Here is a 24392-nt window from a genome sequence, read left to right as displayed (position 1 = left end):
ATTATGAATGCATTTCTTACTATAAGTATATATTAACTTCAATTTTTCATAGTCATTAGCTTTTAAAATTTGTTCTAGTATTACTTTTTAAATATCTTCCAGAAAGAGTGTGAGAGAATCAGAGAGAGAGAGAGAGAGACAGATCCTCCACCTACTGACTCACTGCTAAATGATAGCAACAGCTAAGGCTGGGATGGGCTGAACCCAGGAGAAATTTATCCCTGCTCTCCACTGTGGGTATCAGGACCCCAACTAATTGAGCCATCACCTGCTACCTGCCTGGGTGTGCATTAGCAGGAACCTGGAATTGGGAGTGGAATCAGGTCTTAAACTCAGCTGCTTTGATATGGAATATAGTGTCTTAGTTGCTAGGAAAAACAACTTCCCTTGTTTTCTAGTTATTTGAGAGACACCTAGCAAGAGAGCTCTTCCTCTGCCGATTCCCTCTTCAAATGCCTGCAAAGGCCAGGGCGAGACCAGCAAAGCTGGGAGCCAGGAAATCAAGAAAGTGTCTCATGAGGGTGGCAGAAAGTCTGTTATTGAAATCATTGCTGTTGCCTCCGGAAGGTTCATTAGTGGGAAACTGGAGTCAGAATCAAGGGCAGGATTTGAACCGAGGTGTTGAACCTGCAACCTCATTGCTACTCCAAATGCCTTGCTCCATTGTCATCATTATATACTCCTAGCTTGTGTTAAATTAAGGCATGTTATCTAGACTTATCACTTAAACCTGCATTGAATTATTTTTTCCTGTATCTAAACATCGGTATTTTAATCAGAATGTGCTTTGTTAAACAGATAAGTGTTTAGGTATCCAACAAAATGCATTTCAAACTTTAAAGACAACTGCTAACAAAGAGAAAGTGAGATTCTCTGGGCAATAAAAAAATCATACCCATAATGATGAGCGATCCATAAAGAGGATAGTTTTGAAGAGAATCAAACTTATTTGATTATATTTATTAAGATGTGATTTAAGAGGTCCGTTGTAATAATTTTATATTTGTATTTTATTTACATGTTTATAGTGCATGAGGACAGCTAACATTCTGAAGGTGCCATATATATATATATATATATATATATATATATATATATATATATATATATATGCTATTTGGTGGAAGGTGTTCAACAAAAGGAAACAGGTTGGCTACTGAAACAAGGGTCTACTCAGTTATCCCATGTTTGGATCTCAGGCAAGGCTTAGGGTGTCCAAATCAAAAAAAGAGACGCTTAAAGCAAAGGCCAGTACAAGATGAAAAATTCATGTTGTGAGATGTAACTGTAAGGATGCCTGAATAGCATGAGTTCATTTAGTCAGTCTATGGGCCAATGTCATCTTCGTAAAGGCAATCTGGGGTCTCATTGCCCTGTCCTGGTTTTTTCTGCTGTGGAAGCAGAGGAGCCCACCTCTGGGATAGTGACCTCTCTGTCTTTAAAAATATTGCCCAAACACTGACAGGTACTGTCTGCTTTATGTCCATCTTCATTATGCTGGCCATGTTTGTCTCATTATTATACAGTTCAGAGCTTTCCACTTAGGGCAGATACTAATTTGGTAGGAATTTTTATTAGTTTAACACAATTCTAACAAATATGTTTTCTATATGATATGCCTGTAATTGCAATTATATATTGTATATGTAAGATATCTGTATATAAGTACCTGACTTTAAAAATTGCTCATTGGTTTTGAAGTATATTCGAAATAGTTTCTATAAGCTAGTTTAAATTAATAGCCATTTGACTTTCTAGAAATGTTCATTTATACTTGCAACACACAACATATGGTTTAGTTTCAATAGTCAATTCGTTGCCAAAGGGAGCAGTGGGATTTATTTTTCTTAACTGCTTCATCAATATTTTATGTTTGATGTGACAATAAAAATATCCCTCAGCTCCAGCTGATACACTAGGGAGATCATGGTCTTCCATTTATGGACAGAAGCAAGGACTTAGTGTGATAATATTGAATACCTAAATGTTGAAACTTGTTTAAAAAGTCCTTGAATGAACACTGCTATAAAATATATTATTATTGTTTCACAGAAACCTGTAATTTTACAGTGATAGAGTTATAATATAAGTATAGGATTGCAAAACCATCAGGGAAGGGTGTTAACCATTTAGCATGCAGCTCTATGTTGTTTGTCAAAATTTTAAAAACACCTCTGACTCAGTAGCAATTTTGGCCATTTTGATCCACGGATTCCTGCCGCATCTTGTGTAGGGCATTTCCCGGGAGCCAAATGCCATTAAAGCAATCAGGTAAAGAGGGGCAAAACAGACTTTGAGAGAGTTCTGGCTGTTTGGGGGCACAAAAAAAGATTATCTCAGGGAAAATAGGACCATTTCTGTGGCTTCTCTTCCTAAGAATTAACTTACCGAGTGGTTGGGTTTTTCAGTATGAAATTAGCATTACAAAGTGGCTTCACTGTGGAGCTTTATGACAGCCAAGAGCTTAGGCTTCTTTTAGCAGGAAACCTATAAAAAGTCAGTTTACTAATAGACTAATGTAGAGAATTACCTTCCTACAGAGCCCTGGAAGATCTGGTTTTAACAACTGTATCCAATTGCAAAGCTTGTCATGGTTGTTTATGCAGTTCTACCAAACAACTGTTGTTTTTAACCTTGAGACTATTTCAAATTGAAAAGCCCTGGGTGTCAGGGCCCTTTCTTTCTTTCTTTCTTTCTTTTTTTTTTAAAGATTTATTATTATTGGAAAGCCGGATATATAGAGAGGAGGAGAGACAGAGAGGAAGATCTTCCATCCGATGTCTCACTCCCCAAGTGAGCCGCAAGGGGCCGGTGCGCGCCAATCCGATGCCGGGAACCAGGATCCTCTTCCAGGTCTCCCACACGGGTGCAGGGTCCCAAATCTTTGGGCTGTCCTCAACTGCTTTCCCAGGCCACAAGCAGGGAGCTGGATGGGAAGTGGAGCTGGCCCCTGGGATTAGAACCGGCGCCCATATGGGATCCCGGGGCTTTCAAGGCGAGGACTTTAGCTGCTAGGCCACGCCGCTGGGCCCAAGCAGGGCCCTTTCTTACATGTTTAGTATAGTATTTAGTTGAAGACTCTTGCAGAGAAGAATGTGATAAATATTCTTTTAGTGACAATGATTCTATTGTGATCATCCCTAGAGACGTATGCATGTTGTGGGTGGATGGCTTTCCAACTGTCCCTAAGCATCCTGTCAATAAAAAGGGATGAAGCAGGCAGCCCTCTAGACAGCTCAGACCATCCAATTTCCCTTATGGCTTGGTCTTTGTGCGACAGCCTGCTTTGCAATCTCCTGTTGTGATTGGAAGATTTTTTGCTAAGTCTTCGGAGTTCTCATGACTGTCAGCCCGGAAGCTATGCTCCCATATAATTAGAGAATTCATGCATAGGTTGCTCCCAAGGGCTGAGTCAGAACAGTGCTTCTTTCGTAGGTCATGATTCTGGGCAGTTTGGGGGAAGCTTTCATTCATTTATTCATTACCATCTGCATTCCATGTGAGGCACTGAAAAAGTACTGGCAAGAGTTGTTGCTGTCTTCAGAGAATGCTTTCCCTGAAACCCAGGATCTCAGGGGTTTACAGACAAACCCTTCCTGGAGGAACCTAATCCAGCTGAGGCTGATCAAGTAAGCCTTGCTGAAGGAAGTGCCTTTAGCATTCACACATATAAAGAGTTACTCTAGGGTTCTAGGGCCTGGTACAAAAGCCTAGTGGCTAAATCTTCACCTTTTATGCACTGGGTTCCCATATGGGTGCCGGTTCGTGTCCCTGCTGCTCCACTTCCCATGCAGTTCCCTGTTTGTGACCTGGGAAAGCAGTAGAGGATGGCCCAAAGTCTTGGGGCCCTGCACCCATGTGAGAGACCCTGAGAAAGCTCCTGGCTCCTGACTTCTGATTGGCTTAGCTCTAGCTGTTGTGGCTACTTGGAGAGTAAATCAGTGGATGGAAGATCTTCCTCTCTGTCTCTCCTCCTCTCTGTATATCTGCCTTTCTAAGAAAAATAAATGGATCTTTAAAGAAAAAGAGTTACTCTATAGGAATTATCCAAAGAGCATGAAGGTGAATCCGAAAAAATTTAAACACAGAAAGCAATCAGTTGTGTTTAGGGCTAGCAGGAAACATGACCAATTCAGAAGCTGTTGTGGTTTTGCCAAAGAAGATTTTTACAGAGTAACAGTAGGAGTGGAGAGAAAGATACAGCTGTGGCATCAGCAAGTTTGATAATTCACTGGAGGTGGGGGTTCAGGAGAGCAAAGAATCAGGGATAACATGTAGACCTCTTGATTGGGCTAACAGGGCGGGTGGTGGCACAGCATCCTGTGAATGACATTGGGGGGGAAAAGGGCTGGGATGGTGATAGAAATCTAAGTAGATCTCTGGGTCATCAAAACGAAAAAGGAAATGATGCACATGACTCAAGGTCAGGTAATACGATTACTTGAAAATATATTAAAGTGATTTAGAACTTAGGTAAGAGATGTTAACATGCCTGAGGTGACAGTAAGAATTATAAATACTTCCTTCACACAATTCCAGTAAAGGCCAGGATGGTGACTAGGGAAGTATTTAAGTGCATTGTTTGATCTTATCATGAAACAGTGTGACCTGAGAGTGTCCGAAACACACAGGATGTCTCCTAGGGACGACACTGGTCTACTTAGAACAGTCCTGCTCAACCTCCTAGCTACTGCTCTTTCCCTTCTGATCCTCAGACTCTTCCCCACCATGACTTCCCTTCTTTAAACATTGGCGTTCTTCTTCTTCATCTTCTCTCTCTCTTTTTTCTAAAGATTTATTTTTCTTGCAAAGACAGATATACAGAGAGAAAGATCTTCCGTCCACGGGTTCACTCCCCAAGTGGCTACAATGGCCAGGACTGAGCCAATCCAAAGCCAGGAGCCGGCAGCTTCTTCAGGGTCTCCCCTGAGGTGCAAGGTCCCCAAGGCTTTGGGCTGTCCTCGATGCTTTCCCAGATCACAAGCAGGGAGTTGGATGGGAAGTAGAGCAACTGGGAAATGAACTAGCACCCATATCGGATTCCAGTGCATGCAAGGAGAGGATTTAGCCACTAGCCTATCATGCTAGGCCCTTTCAACATTGACTTGCACATCAAGGCTCACAATCTATGTAATATCATAGACAGTCAAGAAGGAGGTATGGAAATATTCCAGGGCTTCAGAATAATTGTGAGCACAGGCTATCATCTATGTTTTACCTATTATGATTTTTGTGTTAAAAAAGGCTATAATTTTGAAAAGGCAATTTATCCTTGTTTCACATTGAAACTTGGAGTCTTTTTAAATACACACAAAAAACTCTTTTTCTTGGTGTCTAAACAGGTGTACCTATCTCCTATCTGACTTCACATGTACCTGTAAGAACCTGGAAAACACTGAGACTCCAGAAAAGGAAGCCTGGAATTTCATCTGGTAGCAGAAGGGATGCATCGCCTAGTGACAGGGATGCCTTCTAAGAAATGTACTAATAGGATGTACATTATTTTGGCCTCGTGTGAACATCACACAAGTACACTGAAGCCAGATAAGATAGCTGAGATGTCTTCACGAGACATGGTTTTATGGGACTGCCCTCAGATCAGTCCATCTTTGACCAAAGCATTGTTGTAAAGTGCCAGCCGGTATGTAGACTCTAAGCCTAAGAAGAACCCTGGATATGATGGCAGCTGTGTTTAGAGGAGAGTCAAGGACCAGGTCTAGGAGCCTAGCATTGATTACAGAAGCAACAAGGAAATGAAACCCATGCTGGTGGCCTGAGCAGCAGTTCTAGAGGCAGGAGCAGGGAGAAACTGTGTAGAAAGTTCTGTTTGCCTATTAGGTTTATTTTAAATAATTCCCTAAACTACAGAAAAAGAAGCAACAGCACAGACACATTTCTTTTTAAACCCAAATCTATAGTGTTAATATTTTTTTCTGTAGTGGCCACATGGGCTGTGCCATTGTATTAGGAAAGCAGTAATGAATATTTTCCTCATTGTGGAAAAAAAAATGGACTAATTCAGTTCAGGTTGTGCTGTAAATATTGAGTTAACTTGTTGAGTATAGCATTTGTTTTGTTATTGATTTTTCTGTCTTCTCTAGAAAACATTCTTTCAATTTTCTTTTTTTTTAGATTGAGAGTTAGAGCTAGATAAACAGCTGTCACTTTCCAGTTTACTCCCCAACGCCTACAGTGACCAGGCATGGAAGGGCTGAAGTCTGGGCTAGGAACTCAATCCAGTCCTCTTGCATGGAGACAGGACTTCACTCCTTAAACCACCACTGCTGCCTTGCAAGATGTACAGTGGAGGGAATTACAGGCAGGAGCTGGAGCCAGGAATTGAGCATGTGAGCTCTGATGTGCAATGCCAGAGCAGAATCAATGTGAAGTCAGAAGCCAGGAGCCTCTTCCAGATCTCCCATGCAGGTGCAAGGTCTCAATGCTTTGGGCCATCCTCACTGTTTTCCCAGGTCACAAGCAGGGAGCTGCATGGGAAGTGGAGCAGAAGGGACTCAAACCAGAGTACACATGGGATGTTGGCTCCAAAAATGGAAGCTTAGCCTACCAGGCCATGGCACCAGCCCTTAGAAAATTTTCTATACCGAAATATTTCCAATGTCGAAACTCAGTTATCTATTTTTCGTTTTGTTTTTTTTTTTGCTCTTAGCTTGTATGCATCCCTTATATATTTTGGATATCAATCTCTTATTGAATATATGCCAGACACAGAAAGGAAAACATTGAGTGGTCTCATGTAAGTGTGGATTCTAAAACAAGCCAAATACAGGGACACAGAAAGTGAGACCATTGTTATCTGGGATGAGGCAGAAGAAGAGATGAGGGAGATAAGTGTTAAAGGGTACAAACTTGCAGCTATGTGGTTTAAATAATTCTACAGATCTGGTATTCACTGTGAGGACTATATCTAATAGTACTGCACTGTGTGATGGAAAATTGTAAAGAGTAGATTTTAGGTGCTTTTGTCACAACAAAAAGATGAGGTGATCAACATGTTAATTAAATGTTTAAACATTTCACTATGTATAAGCATATCAAAACATATTCTAGAAATTAAAACATACCACGAATATGGAATTTAAGAAACTTTCCTTCTGGTATTTGGAAAGATTAAGTGTCAGATATTTGAAGAAGAAGTTGTTTTATCATATTCATGTTTTCTGAAGCATAGCATAAGCAAGGAATAGCTGCAGCTTTCCTCTTCGTGCATGGTTCTTAGGGCTTGCCAAGAACATTCTAGCAACAGACAGTGCACTATTATTTCTGTGTTTTCCCTGAGATAGTTTGATTTCAAACCACATGTGAACTTTCCAGGCACCTGATAGTTTAATTTTAAGTCAACTGTTAAAATAATTCTTTATAAAATGTATGTATCACAGTCTACTCTTTTTTTTTAATAAAAAAGAGACAATTTGTTTTAAAATTAGACCGCTTAATACATTATTTAATTAAATAGGCTGATCAAATTCTTCTTACTAAAAAACCAACTTAGCTCAAAGATAGATTCATTTTTAAAGTACACAACTCACACGTGCGTCTTTTCTGGTCCATTTCAGCTTAGAATTGATAGGGTTATTTTGTTTCATTCATAAAGTTACTGTGTAGGATATACAAGGACACATCGGAAAGTTTATGGGAAAATGGACTTGAAAGATACCTTTATTATGGTGAAAATAATGGAATAAATGTTTAATTTTATGTTACACAGTTTTCATGAACTTTTAAAAATATATGTGCATTTACTTATATGTAAATATAAGCACTCTAGAATCCCTGTGGGATTAATTGGATTATGTAACTTAGATCAACATCATCCATACAGTTAGAAATGAGGTATTTACATAAATTTGTTTTCTCAGGGCATAAAATATATGACTACAGTGAGATCTATTATTTTGCTCACTGTGATATAAATTTATAAAGCTGATGGAATCAAGCTAGGAGGTAGCAGTCCAATATCAGAACTAATATATTTTTTAAAGTTATTGATTTATTTGAAAGGCAGATTTACAGGGAAGGGGAGAGAGAGAGAGAGAGAGCGCCAACAAGAGCGCGCTTCCATCAGCTAGTTCACTTCCCAGATGACTAGAGATCAGGAACCAGGATTTGCCTCCTGCGTTACTTTCCCAGGCCTACTAGAAAGAAGCTGGGTCAGAATGGGAACAGGTGGGACTCAAAAGTGACTCCTAGATGGGATGCTGGTGCTGCAGACAGTGAATTTACCCACTATGAAACAGCACTGGCTCCCTCCAGAACTGTTTTATGCATTGCAGTTTTATTAGCTAGAAAAGCAACCACTGGGCCCAGCGGCGTGGCCTAGCGGCTAAAGTCCTCGCCTTGAAAGCCCCGGGATCCCATGTGGGCACCGGTTCTAGTCCTGGCAGCTCCACTTCCCATCCAGCTCCCTGCTTGTGGCCTGGGAAAGCAGTTGAGGACCGCCCAAGGCTTTGGGACCCTGCACCCACGTGTGGGAGACCCGGAAGAGGATCCTGGTTCCCGGCTTCGGATCGGCGTGTACTGGCCCCTTGCGGCTCACTTGGGGAGTGAAGCATCGGATGGAAGATCTTCCTCTCTGTCTCTCCTCCTCTCTGTATATCTGGCTTTCCAATAATAATAAAATCTTAAAAAAAAAAAAGAAAAAGAAAAAGAAAAGCAACCACTACAAAATGAGCTTACTAGTGCAAAAGTGGTAATTTTGAAACACAAATGTGATTTCTACTTATTCATTCACTTACTTATTCATGCATACTACATACATGTGCACTTAGCAAAAAATTGAGCCCTTGATACTTGTCGGGGATATAGTAATTTTTTTTTAACAACAAAAAATCATTTTATTTGCAACACAGCCCAGAGTCCCATCATTTAAATACAGCACAAAGATGGAAAGGAGTCACATGACAAGCATCATTTGGTCCAAGAGCCCCATGCCTTCCAAACACAGCAAGTCATCTCCCTCAGAACCAAACTGGTCACAGGAAACAGGCAAGCCCAGAATGAATTTAGTTCTAGGCTTCTTAGCACATCTCACCCTCCTCCCATAATCCTCTGCTCCCCTGAATCCCTAATCAGGCCAACTCCTAGCCTCTGAGCCACCAGGGAGCGTGCTTTCTCTCTGTGGGATAGTTAACTAGAGCTTAAGTGTTACATAAAATCTACAAAATTCCCTGTGAGATCTGTTGTTCTATAGGAAGTTTAAAATATCCCTGTATGCATAATCCTCACCAGGGTTGCAGCCCTCATCATAAATACCAATAATTTGGAATGCCTGCCATCTCAGACTACTGCATACTTAGGATTCCCCCATGGGCCTCACTCATTAAAGGGTACTATCTTTTTCTTATGATGGAAGGAATTTCAGATACTTTTTCCAGACTCAGAGGCTGAGAGGAAAAGCCCCGATATAGGTTTAAAGATATCTATAGAGACTGTTCCCTAGAAGTTGTCTAGTCTACTTGAGAATTGTTCTGGGTACAGTATATAAGGCACAGAGGGAGGTGGGTTATCTGATTAGGAATTAGTTTCTAGGAGATAGCAAGGAAAAGGAATATAAAATCTGAAGCTATTATCACCACCCCAAGTCTAGAGCCTTGAGAGATGGACATTACAGAAAGTCCACCTTCCCTAGGTCTGTGTGTGTGTGTGTGTGAGAGAGAGAGATGGAACAATTTCTGGAGGTCTACCACCATGGACTGGAAACTTTCAATAAAGTCACAATTAAAAATATCAAGGAAATAGAGAAAACAGCTCCAAGAGACCATCTAACTTGAGCATAAGAACCTCAACTAGCAGTCAAAACATACTGATCCATTCTAGTAGATTGGTATCAGGAACGTTTGGAATTGAGTACTTCAGAAGTGAGAAAAGAGACAGGTAGTGGCACTTCATGTAAGGAGTAGGACCTGCATATTGGAGGATAATGTGCTGCTTTATATTGGTATTTGCTTACATTAAACCCTTCTGATTTCCTGGGAAATCTGAGCTCACTACAACTGTGCCATCAGCGACAGGTACAGGACTGAGCAATCATATCCTCATATTCCTTGTACAAAATACTCCCATTTGCCTCAATTAGTAGGATGCTAATGGGAACATACTTATAAGGGACACAGGAGGGTTGAGGAACACTCTGGTCCACCAGTTCATTGACGAGGTTCTGGATGATTGCGTGATTAGGGGAATTGAGACTATAACGTAGCACCCGAGGGCAGACTCCCTTGCAGTAGTTTGGAGTGTAGAGATGAGGAGCAATGATTCAGTGATCCCATCCCAGCTGGTGGAAGCTGACTTGGAAATGATGGAGGGAACACTGGTTGTTTTCTGGCCCATCATGTGCCCTAGAGGAGCCAGGAACCTCAGATGCAATACTGCCTGCTTGCCGGGCCCTCCGCAGAAGAGGAGATTCCCTTTCCATAAACTCCTCCAGACCTCTGGGGGGGAAGTTTGACCTTCTGAACGCTTTTGTGAGTATCATTGAACTAAAGGAGCAAGAAGGCAATGTCCAAGGATGACGTACTGTGCCATTGGAACTCCTGCACTTGGCTCCCTTTTTGCTGCTGGCACATGAAGCGCAGTCGTAGGACTCTGCGCCCCTTGTGGTTCCAGAGCCTTTGCTGGATGTGTTGCGTGATATCCATTTCCATCCAAGCCTTGGGCATCAGGGAAGGCTTTGTGGAACCTCTTCCTGGAGGAAAGTGATTGCTTGGGTTTTTCTGGACCCAGGGCTCCACATGGCAGGTGAGATGTAAATGAGCAAGGTGGAGTTGATGGCGATAAACCACCATGGCTCTGACTAGTTGGTATGCTACTCGATTTGGTCTCAGAGGAAAGTCCAAGGTCTATATATGCCAAGGACCTCTCAATGGTCTGGCTACATTAGCTGAGGGCCTCACCAGCCTCACCATGGTGGCCCCGATGGTGCGGTTCTCCCTTGGGTGCCCACGAGGGTCAGCTGAGCGCTGGTACAACTCCAGCATGTACCGCAAGGGGTGCCCTTGGAGCTGAGGCTTCCTCTGCTGCTTGCCAGGGGCTTCTTCCAGCAGCTCCTGAATCAGGGGCAAAGTAGGGTCCTCACCCAGCAGGGCAATAGAAGATTGCCCTACTTGAGCTGCTTGAGCTCTGCATTCTATAAAAAGCATCAGTCCCCACAGAAGAAGGACTCTAAAGGTGCTTAGGAGAGTCATCTTGAAAGGCCAGCCGGGTGTCCAGTGACAGGCTACAGTCCAAGTCCAAAGGGGTGTCACTCACACAGGTAAACACATCCTTACTTCACAGCCACCAAGGCTGGGGCAAAAAAACGAGGCAAGCAGGCAGGCAAGCGAGCTATGTTACTTCCCCTGGGAGAATTTCCCAGGCCAAATGAGATTGGGCGTCTTTACATCAAAACAGAAATAACAGGTGGGCCAAGGAGCAGATCCCTCCTGCTCTCCGGGGCTGGAAACAAGATGCTGGGAGGCCTAGGCAACTTAAACGGAGAGATTCATTCTTGGACCCACTCCTTCACCTTATCCGCTAGGATGAAAGAAAGCAACCGGGGATATAGTAATTTAAAGGCTTACACAGAGATAGAAACTTAACATATGCCCTACTTCTGCCTTTACTGGAATTCTCATGCTAGTATTTAAAAATTTTGTTTTATTGTTATTTATTTGAAAGGTAGAGTTACAGAGAGAGAAGCAGAGACATAGAAAGAGATATCTTCCTTCAATCTGCTGGTTTGCTGCCCAAATGGCTGTAACAGCAAGGGGTGGGCCAGGCTGAAGTCAGGAGCCATGAACTTCTTTCAGGTCTGCCATGTGGGTGCAGAGAGCTCAAGTAACAGAGCTACCCTCTGCTGCTTTCCCAGGCATATTAGCAGGGAGCTGGATTGGAAGTGGAGCAGCTGGCACTTGAATTGGTGCTTATATGGGACACCAGTGGTGTAGGCATCAGCTTAACTCGCTACATAATGGCACAGGCTCCCATGCTAACCTAACAGTAATGATACTGTTGTTGTTGTTATTTTTCCTTTTGGACTACAAATGCCATCATAAGAGGTGTAGATTTGGCCTTTGCAACATTTATTGAAGGGGATCTGCATTTTTGATACATAAAATTGTTAGCTATATAAAATGTATCTCATATAATAAAAATCAACTTTTCCAAAGCCAGTGATATGATTTCTTAACAACAAAATGGTCCAACGTGTTTTAAATCATTTAAAAATACATCCTATGAAGTATAAGGTCATTTCATTTAGAAATGTATTTTGGGTTTAACCCTTGAACACAAGCAGTTCTTGGAGCTGCTGCAGCACTGACTTTTAGTAATTGTGTAGCGTTTTTGAACTCCCAGTGCTCTGATGATGCTGTTGCTTCTGCTGACAAGGGCAGCAGCTCAACTCTTTCTCCCTTTCTGTCTCTGTCTCTGCCCCTCTTTCTCTAAGTAGCACAACTCTTACACTCCAGCATTCCAGCCAATATTATTATTAAAAAAAAAGTCATTTCAAAATATACGGTCAAGAAAAGTTTCTCATAATTCTAACTTGAAACAAGATGAAGAAATTAGTTAAATGTTATGTGTTCTTAGAATTAGAAGCTCTCACATCATAATTAGCAATATTTTCTATACCATTAGAGCTGTTTTTCTGATTGTGGGCTTTTAACCATCTGCTATAAAAATAGATATATAATATGTTTTATATATATAATTCTGCTATAAAACAGGTATCTATATTTTATTTTTTTAGCATTCTAGATGATTCATTCTAGCTACTAAAATTAGATACTGTTCAGTCATTAAATGATACTGGGTTAAGAAAATTAATCACATAGTACAACTAGCGATTTCAGACTTGACCTGCATGAAAAGCTTTCTTGAGGGGGCTAACATCTATCTTGGCAGAGCAGGCAAATCTTCTGCCTGTGGTGCCAGCATCCCATATGGGCTCAGGTTTGTATCCTGACTGCTCCACTTAGAGCTCCCTACTTATGGCCTGGGAGAACAGTGTAGGATGGCCCAAGTCCTTGGGTGCAGGTGGGAGACCCAGAAGAAATTTCTGGCTCCTGTCTTCTGATGGGCTCAGTTCCAGGTGTTGTGGCCACTTGGGGAGTGAACCAGGAGTTGAAAGATTCTCTCTGTCTCTCCTTCTCTCTATAAATTTTCCTTTTAAATAAAAATAAGCTATGTGTTAAAAAAAAATAAAGCCCCCCTTGATCCTAACCCCAAATAATTTGACCTCCTATATCTGAAGTGGGGTCCAAGAATTTGCAGCTTCGAGATTGTCAGTATGCCCCTTCTGACACAGGTGGTGTGTGGACCATGATGTAAGTTTGAACTAAGTACAATTTTTTATATATAATATATCTGTATAACAGTGGACATTTCTAAAACTTCACATACTCAACCTCAACTTGCTGCATTTATGATTCAGGAAATTGAGAAAAAGTCTTATTATGGGTTTGTGTAAAAAACATTCAAAATATCATGATTCATACTCTTAATTTAAAAAAACTAATGGGTTATAAATTGAAGGATGATTAATAACACGTATGTTTAAGGACTCTTCTTTGTGTATATCATTAAAGTGGGGAAAACGTACTGTAGCTCTGTGGGAAAAGACAGAAATATAAAGTTTTGAGCTTGGAGGCAATTCCTTCTTCTCTTACCTCATGTAGCCTATTGGTTCCAACATTCCTTTTTAAAAAAAATTTAGGTTCCAGGGTTGATAATTTTGCAAGTTCACCATTTTCAGGAAACTTATAGGAATCATTAACTTGCCACAGAATTGCAGTTTTTTCTAAGTGGTTCTTGAAATCTGCAATTTTGCGTCATACTATTTCCTAAAGTTTATTAAGTACTTTTTACACATTAGGAATTATACATATTATTTCAGTGAATTCTTCAAATATTTCTGGATATGGCCTATCTGTAAGAAATATGTGATTTAGGAAGGCTAAAGAGTATACAAGTCAGGATATGAACGTGGATTTCTGTAAATGTAGAGCCCTATTCTTAACCAGCACACCATGCTATTCAGAAACCTATACTGGAATTTCTTAGTTATGTAATTTTGCTTAATTTGATTGAAGTTTTTCTAAAAAACATTTTATTTTACTTGAGACTTCGGGGATGAATGCTGTCATAGTAGTAATACTATTTAAGCCAGATTAGATTTACTTTACCTTGGAAAGGTCAGAAGCATATTCTGTGTTTTAACACTGTTGTTGCTTTGTGTATGTCTATGTGATGAGCTATTTTGTGATGGGGTAGAGGAAGGGTGGGTGTGTCTAAAGATAATGAGATCTTTAAAACTCCAAATGTCTAGTTGAAGAATGATAGATGTGGTTAGTGAAAAGCATGCCAGCTGCCAAACATTGTCACATAGCAACAAGTCAGTTGCAAAAGACTTGACCTTGGCTATACTTATCCTGAGTTTATACTTCTCCTGGGTTTGAACCATCACCTTTCATTGTTTTCTTAAATTTTGCAAAGCCAGCTGTCCTATCATGTTTCATTTCCTCTGAGTCACGGAGCCATGCTTTCGATTGAATTTTCACATCTGCTCTTCTGACTTGCTAGGGTCTGGGTGGGATTTGACTGTGTCCCCTCAAGTTCATGCTTGAAAATGAATCCTCCCTGTGGCAGATTAAAGGGTGAATGACAGCATTTGAGTTAGTGTTAAAGTGAAGAGGTGGGTCAGGGTGTGCACATCCCACATCAGAATGCCTGGGCTTCAGTGCTGCCTTGGGCTCCTAACTCCAGCTTCCTGGGAATGCAAAGCTGGAGAGGCAAGAATGGTGCATTGATTCACCGGGTCTCTGCCACCCACAGTCCCCTGGGCTGTGACTCAATAGCTTGGGACTACTGTGGGCATTTAGGGAGTGAATTAGCAGATAACACTCCCTTTTTGCTGGTTGAATAACATAAAACAAAAAAGCAGAAGACCTCCCAATATATTCTTGTATTAGTACATCCCAGCATTTGAATAAAATCATCCTTGAATTCCCATAGAAACCAATTGAAGTGACAGTAATCTTTCCATAGAAATGAAGATACTGTTGAATCCTACCCCCAAACCAAGGCTAAAGTGATTATAGAGCTTTTATGTGGTACTCACATGCTTGTGCTTTTCAGAATGTTAGTTTTCTTTAGTTGAAATGCCTCTGGTACTTGTTGTAAGCAAAACTTGCAAGCTTTCAGGCACAGCAATACATTTCAGTATAGGAACTCAATAGCAATCCACGTAAGGTGCATATTCAATGAAATCATTTTTGTTGGTAGCACCTCACACAGTTGACTTCTCAGTTTGATGTACTTACTGTTTGGTATTTCTTGGGGAAGATGACTCTGTGATCTAGTTTTGAAAGAAACATATAATATATAGTCTGAAGTTTGTCTGGCGTACCAGGGAATGTAATTACAGTAAAGGTTGCCCACGATCAGTACTTCATTATGCCTTGAAATTACACTGCCTGTCTACAGGTAAAAAAAAGTATTTTGAATGCAGCTTGTCACTGGAACCCTATTCATAGCTGTGAAGAGCCCAGAGTGATTCAGGAGAGTATTTTTGACCTAAATGTGAAGAGGACTTAAACTAAACCTTTAAATGTGATTCCAAAGAAGCAAAGTCATGTAAGTAAAGACACAGATAGGTATAATATTCTTGATTTTTAATTATTTAGTGTATAGTGGATGCAGTGTTTATCTTTTTGTCTGTTATGAGATATTAGGTGCACAGGAGTGCCAGAGAAATGCTGGACTGGGAGCTGAGCTTGGCCCACGCATATGTAGTAACATGTTTGCTCATGCAGGACAGATATACGTGGTTTCAGGTTGTAACTGTTTTCAGTATGTGCAGAGAAGTGTCAGGTATGCTGACATGCACAATGGGTACTTAACCAGATAATCTGAAAGCTGGATAGCATTTGGAGGGATCCTGTGTGCTCAAACTGGCATATAACACAGAATTTGTCGTATTTCTGTTCTTATTTTTGAAATAGTAAGCCGTGTGAGCATTTCAAGTCAAACATTGGTAAATTCTCCAACACATCACTGGGGGACAGGAGGTGTTGGGATTCACTCTGTGAAAGCCACTGAACTGGTTTCCTCTCATGTTGCTTGTTCCTGCCCTTGCTTGAGTCCCTCATTTCATCTGCCTGTACATTGTACTTTGCCTGTATATCCTACTCTCACTTAGAAGTGATATGAGGACACTTCATAATGTTTGTGGGGAGATGGAATTCAAAGACACATGTTTTACTGTCATATTTGTCTTTTTTTGATAAACTACATAGAAGTGACTTTAAGTTCATGGAAAATGCGTATTAAAAACTATCCATACGTTTCAAAGAGGGCTTATCTTTCAAATCCATGTGTCCACAAACTTTGAAGTACATTCATCTATAGTGGAAGAAGCCTGCACTTTGGAGTCAGGCAGTCTTGCCTGGGGTTCTGACTCTGTGACTTATTAACAATGTGCTCTTAGGCAATTCACTTAATCCTTCTGTTCCTCAGTTCTTCTCAGCCCCAATGAGTGATCCTCATTTTAACACAGCATGACTTTATTATGCTATCCGACATGCATTGGGTGTTTGCTCTGTGTATTAGTCAGGGTTGTCCAAAGAAACAGAACCAATCTTAAATAAAACATGATTTCTTGTAAGGATTTGGTTCACACAATCCTGAAAGCTGGCAAATCCAAAATTTGCAGGGCTGCCTGGCAGGCTGATGACCTGAGAGAGCTGATGATTCATTTCAAGTGTGGAAGCATCTTCTGGGGGGAATTCTCCTGCTCGGAAGGCTGGTCTTTTAGTTCTGTGTTCAGCTTTCCATCTGACTGGTTGAAAGCCCAGCTACACGAGAGAGGGCAGACCGCCTTACCCAAAGTTCACTGATTTAAATGTCAGTCTCATCCCCAAACATCCTCCCCGTTGATGTATAAAATTAGCCAGCCCTTTTGTAAGCAGTTTTGGGGCATTAGTGACAGCAAATAATGCCCAACACAGGGTAGCTGTTTAACAAGTGAGGGATACTGTTAGCCGCAGCAACGCTACTCTAACTACCCCGTCTTGATTCTTTCCAAGCTGCAGCACAGCATCCTTTCTCTCCTGTGAACATCTCTGATTCATGGAGTTCATACTCCTATGGAGAAGCTCCTGCCCAGTTTCATGTTGTTTGTTCACTGGTAGCCTTTGCTTTGCCACTGTCATCTTCAACTTCTGAATGTGTTTAAAATACTCAAAGTACCATCTTTGTTCATTGGTTCTTCTGCATGTCTTATTCTAACCTGGAAAGTCCGTGTTGCCTCGGGCCTGTGTATTAGTTTCTAGTGCTGCCATAACAAAACAGTACAGAAGAAATATACTGTCTTTTCATTCTTGAGTCTAGAAGTCCAAGGTCAAGACTTTGGCAGGTATGTTTCCTTCTGGGACTTGGAGTGAGATTCTGTCCCATGAATTTCCCCTAACTCTGGGGCATTGCTGGCAACACTTGGCATTGTTTAATTTGCAGTGCCATGACCCTGGTCTCACCCTTAATCCTACTGTGGAATTAACTCAGTGTGCTTCTCCCCGTGTCCAGAGTCCCCCTCTTCAAAGACACCAGTCATATTGATTAGAGCCCACCTCAATGACCTCATTTTATGCTAGTAAAATTCCTATCTCCAAATAAGGTCACATTAGGTAATAGGGTTTAGAACACAAACAGTTTGTGGGAAAACATAATATAGCCTATGATAAGAGACTTCAGGAGCACAAGGAAATATGGAAGTAACTTGAAACTATGAAATATAAGACATATGATAAGTTGTTGCAATTTATGACACCTTCTAAAAACTATGTGTACCTTGTGTGTAATGGAGTATAGATAACATGAGAACTGTCACAAGAGTCATAAGAAAAGGGACATTTACGTTAGAGATGATTGAAGAAGAACTAAGTATGGAATTTGGTACTGCTACTAAGAATTAGGTAAAGGTTAAGTATATAAAGAATGTTTTGATAATGAAGAGTGTTACACCTGAAAACATTTTCTTGAGAATTAAATAATCTTCCTGGGAGTTTTAGGATTATCAGCTTTAAGTTATGACTCAGAAAAAGGGAGGGAATGTTATTAAAGAATTTTTCCTGAACAAGTGTAGACACTGTCACATGGGCTTGGCCTTTGCTGTAGACTTGGAAGGTGTTATGATATTTTTCTATGTTGTGGGGGAGGCTTTTAATACATTTGCCCAGGAGTAACAGCTAGGCAACACCCGCCTACAGTCTGTCCTCACATGGCTGTACATGTACCATGCTTGTGTAATTAACCAATTTACATGTTAATGCATTCTGTCCCAAGCACTGAGCAAGACAATTGTGATGGAAAGATAAATTTTATACCTACATTTTCCACATGAAGTTATTCCTATAACAGAACTAGATTGAAAAACAAAGTTTAAGGTAGTAATATTAATTCCATCGTTAAATTAAATGACAGTATGTGCCACGCTCTATGATGGGAGTAGGAGATGTAGCAAGAAAAGAGAAAAAAGGCACATCAAATGCTTCTCCTTCGTGGGTCTTACAGGCTAGTGTACTTTGGAGTGTGTGGGTTGGCTGGATGCATCAAGATATGAGTGTAATGGGGCTCCAGGGGAGGCAGGAGGTGGGTAGAATGGAGCACACAGGAGAGGGCTGGATCCTGGCATGCAGAAAGGCTTACCCATAGGTAATTATCTGAAGCAGTTTCTGTGCACTTGGGATTTCTCAGAAAAAGGGAGGTTGGTTTTTATTTCAAGGAAATGGCTCATTTTTTTCTTCAGTGTGACCTGGCTGAACCAATGAATAATATCACTGGTAAAGGTAATAGGAGAATCCTTTGAAAAATTAAGAGCTCTCTTATTATCCAGGGCTTCATTCTGTGGCAGCTCCTGCAGAGCTGAAAGGGAAGAGAATCGGGCTTCATGCTACCTTTAAAGTTCATTTTCCTAAAGCATCAATGGAAACAAGAGATCACAGCATTTTTGAGGTTAATATAATTCTTGAGCGTCAATGGATTATTTTCCCCAAACTGTCATGATTCATGGTTTTTATGATCTGTTGGCAAAAGTGACCATTTTTAGTTCTTAAATTGCTCATTGGTATCAGTAGATGAGTCAGTCATTTACTATTGTACTATGCTTTTGCACAAAAAGTAATGACTTGGGAACTTTTGCATACCTTTAGTTACCTATAGGTAGACGGAAAAGATGTGAGGATTGAGTGTAGGAGATTTTAGACAAAGCCTTGCTTCTTAAGTCTAGAACCAGTCTGTCTTGCCGTGGATCTTGCTCCCCTTTCTGTGGGATTTGCCAAGGGGTGGATGAGCGTTGCCGTTGCTGCTTCTGCTGCTTTCCCCTGCACCCTGGACAGCTTTCCTGCCAGCATGCCTCCCAGTGACACAGTCTTCAGGAAAATGAGAAACAGCATGTTAATGTGTGTTCCTCAGATGTGGATGGTTAAAGCCCAAGTCAAACACACATGCACTCTCTCTGAATTTACTTTTTTAGTTTGCAGGGTTTTGCAATTATTTTTTTAGAGGGTGAAGTCAAAACAGTGGAAAATAAAAAATGTGGAAGTGCCATCAAAAGCCAATCATCTGCAGAGGGAAGCTGAATCCAAAGCTGTGGGGCTCTCTCAGTCCTTCTGTGAACTGCCATGCAGTGGTAGTCCTAACAGTCATGGAACAGCGGGGTTGACAGCCATGTAACAGCATAACAGAGCAGAGGGGATAAACCAACTTGGGTGAAGAGAAGGGCAAGACAAAAGAAATTCTTGAATTGACTGACCATTCCTTTATTTAAATGATTCACTCAAGCAAAATTCTAGAGCCCCAATTGATTACAACTGCATTTTCAAAAATCAGTTTGACTTGTTTAGGTAGCTTTGATCTGTTATTTTTGGTGTATTAGTTCTTTCTATTTTTTTATTAATTTATTTGAAAGGGTGACAGAGAGAGAGAGAAAGAAAGAGAGAAAGGAAGAGAGAAACCTCTGGCCTCTGGTTCACTCCCTGAAATGGCTGTAACAGCTGGGGCTGGCCCAGATGGGAGCGATGGGCCAGAAACGCCATTCTTCTCTCCCACGCACTTGAATCATCTTCCCTGCTCTCCCAGGAACATCAGTAGGGAGCAGCTTAAGGTGCTGCACCACAACACTGGCCCTAGGACTTGGGTCTTTCTCTGCTGAAGGACAGAAAAGCCATTAGAAAGGCTTCACTTTGGGAGACCCAGTGGTGATGTCTGAACCAACTAGATGAACAAAGAGAACCTGAGGAAGAATGGAATTCTAGAAAATGGAAGGCAAAACCAAATGAACTCGATAAATACAAATTTCAGTGTCTTTCAGTCAAGGTGTTATGCTGGCAAAATCCCTGTGTCACTTAGGGATGTGTCTTTTACTCCTGCCCCAGACAAAAGAAAGGCAGAGCTTGTTTGCTTTTGTTTTCCCTCCACTTCCGCTGTGCAGGTGTGGAATTGTTTCTCTGTTCTGTGCTTTAGGACAGGATTGCTCCATAGTGCCACTGGTGACAGACACCCAAGTTTCCTGTCTGTGAGCTTTAAAAAATACCTGCCAGTCTAACACAATGGCATTTCTACCATAAAATCCCAAGGCCAATCCATTTCCCTTCTTCCTTATTTTCTTGGTTTCAAATGTGTTTCTTATTGCCAAGGGAAATAAAATCAGAAACTGGAGCAAAGTGGCAGCAGTTGCCTGTCCTGGTCAGTGAAGAGCTCTCACAAGTGAGCCTCAGGATTCAGCAGTTTCCTGGGCAGTTAATCATCCAGTCTTTGTAGCCAGTTGTTTATTGCGACTTTGGTTAGTGGCTTCATGCCCAGGGAGCACAAAAATCAAACCTAGATCGTGGAATGACCCTCTAAGCCTGTTTTCTAAAGTAGATAGGCACTGATAATAAGTCATGCTGCTTTGTTTATTCTGTTCTCTTTCAGGGTGGTTAGCATTTTGTTAAGTTTAAGATACAGTAGCTTTATCCTTGTCCATCTTATTTTTTGGATTCCTCACTTGGGAAGAAAGCAAGCTCCCCTCCTCTCTTTTAATTGATATGTTTTTTGAAAAACAGGGAAACAATGAGAAACACAGAAAGATCCTCCATCTGCTGGTTTACTTTCCAAATTCCAGCCACAGGTGGAGCTAGGACAGGTTGAAGCCAGAACTGAATCTATCTCTTATATGGGTGAAGGGGTCCCAAGTACTTGAGGCAACACCTGCTGCCTCCTTGGGTGTGCCTTCTTCGCGGGAACCTGTACTAAAAATGCAGGATGGGGGAAGGAGCTGGGATTCCAGTCTAGAGATTTCAGGATGGGATGCAGGCATCACAAACAGAGCTTACACAATGTGCCATATGCCCTGCAGAGTGGGGCGGGCTGTTTTATTATAGCATGGCTTGGAGCCTTTGAATCCTTTGAACCTCTGAAATGTATTGAGTAAATTATGTGTGGTTGTAAGAATTGGTCTTTAGGGGTGGCAATGTGGCTCAGTCGGTTAGGCTGCCAACTGTGACACTAGTTTGAGTACCGGTTTTAGTTCCAACACTTGACTATGGATCCATCTCCCTTCCAGTGTGCCTGGGAAAGCAGCAGAAAATGATGCAAATGCTTGAGCCCTCACCTCACCACACCCCACCCCACCCCCATAGAAGATTCAGGTGCTTTTCCAGGCTCCTGATTTTGGCCTGACCTATTTGGGAAACAAAAAAATGACCTATTTGTCCTGGCCATTTGGGGAGTAAGCCAGAATCTCTCCTTATGTCTCCCTCTCTCTGTGTCACTTTGTTTTTAAGAATTAAAATAAGTCTTTTTTAAAAAAATATTTTTAATACGGTCTTTCAATATCCAAGGCAATGCATTCCTAGGTTTATTTATAATGCTATCTTCATTACCCCTCTTTCCCTTCCACCCCCGGAATTCACAGTAGTTTTAGAAGTCAAGTTCCTTGCTTCTGGAAGACAAGTAAACATTTCATACAACTTATGTTTCACCTCACCAATGCTTAGATCATCTCATGAACTGTGACTATAAAGTTAGACCATTCGGAACAGTCACCAGGTATTAATATATTTCAAAAGGCTTCTACTGTCATAGTCACATTAATGAAAATTATGATTTTACTAAACTAGAAGTGAAAAAAATCAAATGGAAGGAAAATCTTTCTTTTTTAAAAAAGAGTTACTTATTTGAGGGGCTGTCATGGTGACATAGCAAGCTGATCCTACGCCTGTGGTGCTGGCATCTCATATGGGTGCTGGTTTGAGTCCCAGCTGCTCTGCTTCCCAGTTCAGCTCCCTGCTGATGGTCTGGGAAAGCAGCAAAGGCTCTTGGCTCCTGGCTTCAGACTAACCCAGCTTTGGCCATTGTGGCCATTTGGGGAGTGAACCACTGCATGAAAGATTCTCTTTCTTCTCTCTCTCTTTCCCACTCTCTCTTTTTCGCTATAACATTGACTTACAAGTTGAAATAAAAATAAATCTTTAAAAAATTATTTGTTTGGAAGGCAGAGTGACAGAGAAAGAGGGACACACATGCACACACAGATCTTGTATATGATGATTTGCTCCCCAAATCCCGGCGATAGCTGTGGCTGGGCCAGGCTGAAGCCAGGCGCCAGTCACTCCATCTGGCCCTCCCAAGTGAGTGCTGGAAACGCACACACTTTGATCCTTTTGTGCTGTTCCCCTGGTGCAATATCAGGAAGTGGAGAAGGCAGGACTTGGACTGGCACTGTGTACTCAGAACGTGGGAGTGCCACACAGCTTCTGCTGGGCTGCAGCACGTGGCCCTAACTGTGCTTTGTTTTATTTATATACATCATTCTTTTCTATTCCGTTACTGCAACGCAACACTTGAGACAGCCTTCACTAAAAGCAAAGGCTTATTTAGCTCACAGTTTGGGAGGTTCAAGTCTAAAGTTGGGTGGCCTGATTGATTTGCCCCTTGATGGTGGGTCCCCAAGGCAGCAGAAAACAGCGTGTGTCAACAGAAAGGCACATGTGTAGCTGGCATAGACAATGTGGACTAATACAATCTTATCAATCCCTGAGGTCTCGAACATCGGAACTAGACTTACTTTTCACTATCTTAATACCATCAATGTGAAAAACTGGAGAACACTGAATTTTGAGGAACATATATTCTAACTACCACAATTTTAATCACATTTAAAACATTTGATATGTTTATTGATCATTGGTATGTCTTCTGAGAGTAATGTACATTTGGATCCATCTCACTTTTCAAAATTGGATAATTTGTTTTTATTACCAAGCTATTAGTTACTTACAAGTCCTGTATCATACACATGATTTTCAAAAGTTTATTTTGCATGTTTCGTTTTTTCCCTTTTTCTTTGGATGATGTCTTTTGAAGCACAGAAGTTTTTCATTTGATAGTGTCTTTATGTTTTGCTTATTTACTGTTTCTGCTTTTTGTATTATGACTAACAGCTTGTTGGTTTTTTTTAAAACTAGTTCTAAAATGGCAAACTGGGTACCAGTGTGGACTTGGATGTCACAGTCCTATTTTTGAATTATTGCAGTCTCTTCAGCCTCAGTTTGCCATCTGTGAGATGAATATATCACCAAGGTTAATTTTTTGAATGGTATATATGAAATTATTAAATATGATATGAAGTAATAGGTGAGAAATACTTGAAATTTTGTGGGGTTTTCATAACATTCCAGTAATGTTAACTGTTGTTATTGTTTTAATCCCAATAGTAAATTTTAGTAGTCTGAAAATTAAAAACTAGCAGTTTATAGCAAAAGGCACATAAAAATGTGCAGTTATAAGACTTTTTAGATAACCTTAAACTGAGCTGCCTTGAGTACCAAGTCATTCTTATCTCCAGCAGGAACTGCAGCTCTAAGATCCTGAGAGATATTTCCAAGGTTACACGGCTATGATATGACATAGTGTTACAATATAAGATTATCTTTTCTTTTTAAATCTCTTAAGTGAGGAGTTGGTGGTTAACTTAGTAATTAAGATGTCTGTCTCACCTGGGAGGCCTGCTTGTATAGCCAGCATTGACTCCTGGCTCTAGTTTCCTACTATGGCAGACCCTGAGAGGCAGTGGTGATAGGTGATTGGGGTCCTGTCATTTACGTGAGAGACTTGGATTGCATTCCTGGCTCCTGGTTTTGATCTGCCTCTTTAATACTCAAATACGTAGAATTTAAAAGTAAAATATAATATTGCTGGTTGAGTTTTGCAGTAATAGATTTGAAGTGGCAATCCTGTGACTGCAGCTTTGAACAATTCAAGATGAAGTATGGGTTAGGCAGTGAGGCACGGCTGGTCAGGCTTCTGTTCATCTGCTGCGATCTCATATCAGAGTACCATCAAAGTCCCTGCTGCTCTTC

At 41.0% G+C, this 24392-nt stretch overlaps 1 protein-coding gene and 1 pseudogene across 1 annotated transcript in view; one reads left to right on the top strand and one right to left on the bottom strand.

Moving 5' to 3' along the window:
• Positions 1 to 24392, top strand: part of CFTR (CF transmembrane conductance regulator) — a 148954-nt gene that overhangs the window by 3612 nt on the left and 120950 nt on the right. The window lies entirely within an intron of this gene.
• Positions 10019 to 11201, bottom strand: LOC101520198 (bone morphogenetic protein 15-like; annotated as a pseudogene).

This window comes from Ochotona princeps, chromosome 25 (genome assembly GCF_030435755.1).
Source record: "Ochotona princeps isolate mOchPri1 chromosome 25, mOchPri1.hap1, whole genome shotgun sequence".
In the NCBI taxonomy this organism is placed as follows: Eukaryota; Metazoa; Chordata; class Mammalia; order Lagomorpha; family Ochotonidae; genus Ochotona; species Ochotona princeps.
This window is presented reverse-complemented; position numbering and strand designations above follow the sequence as displayed.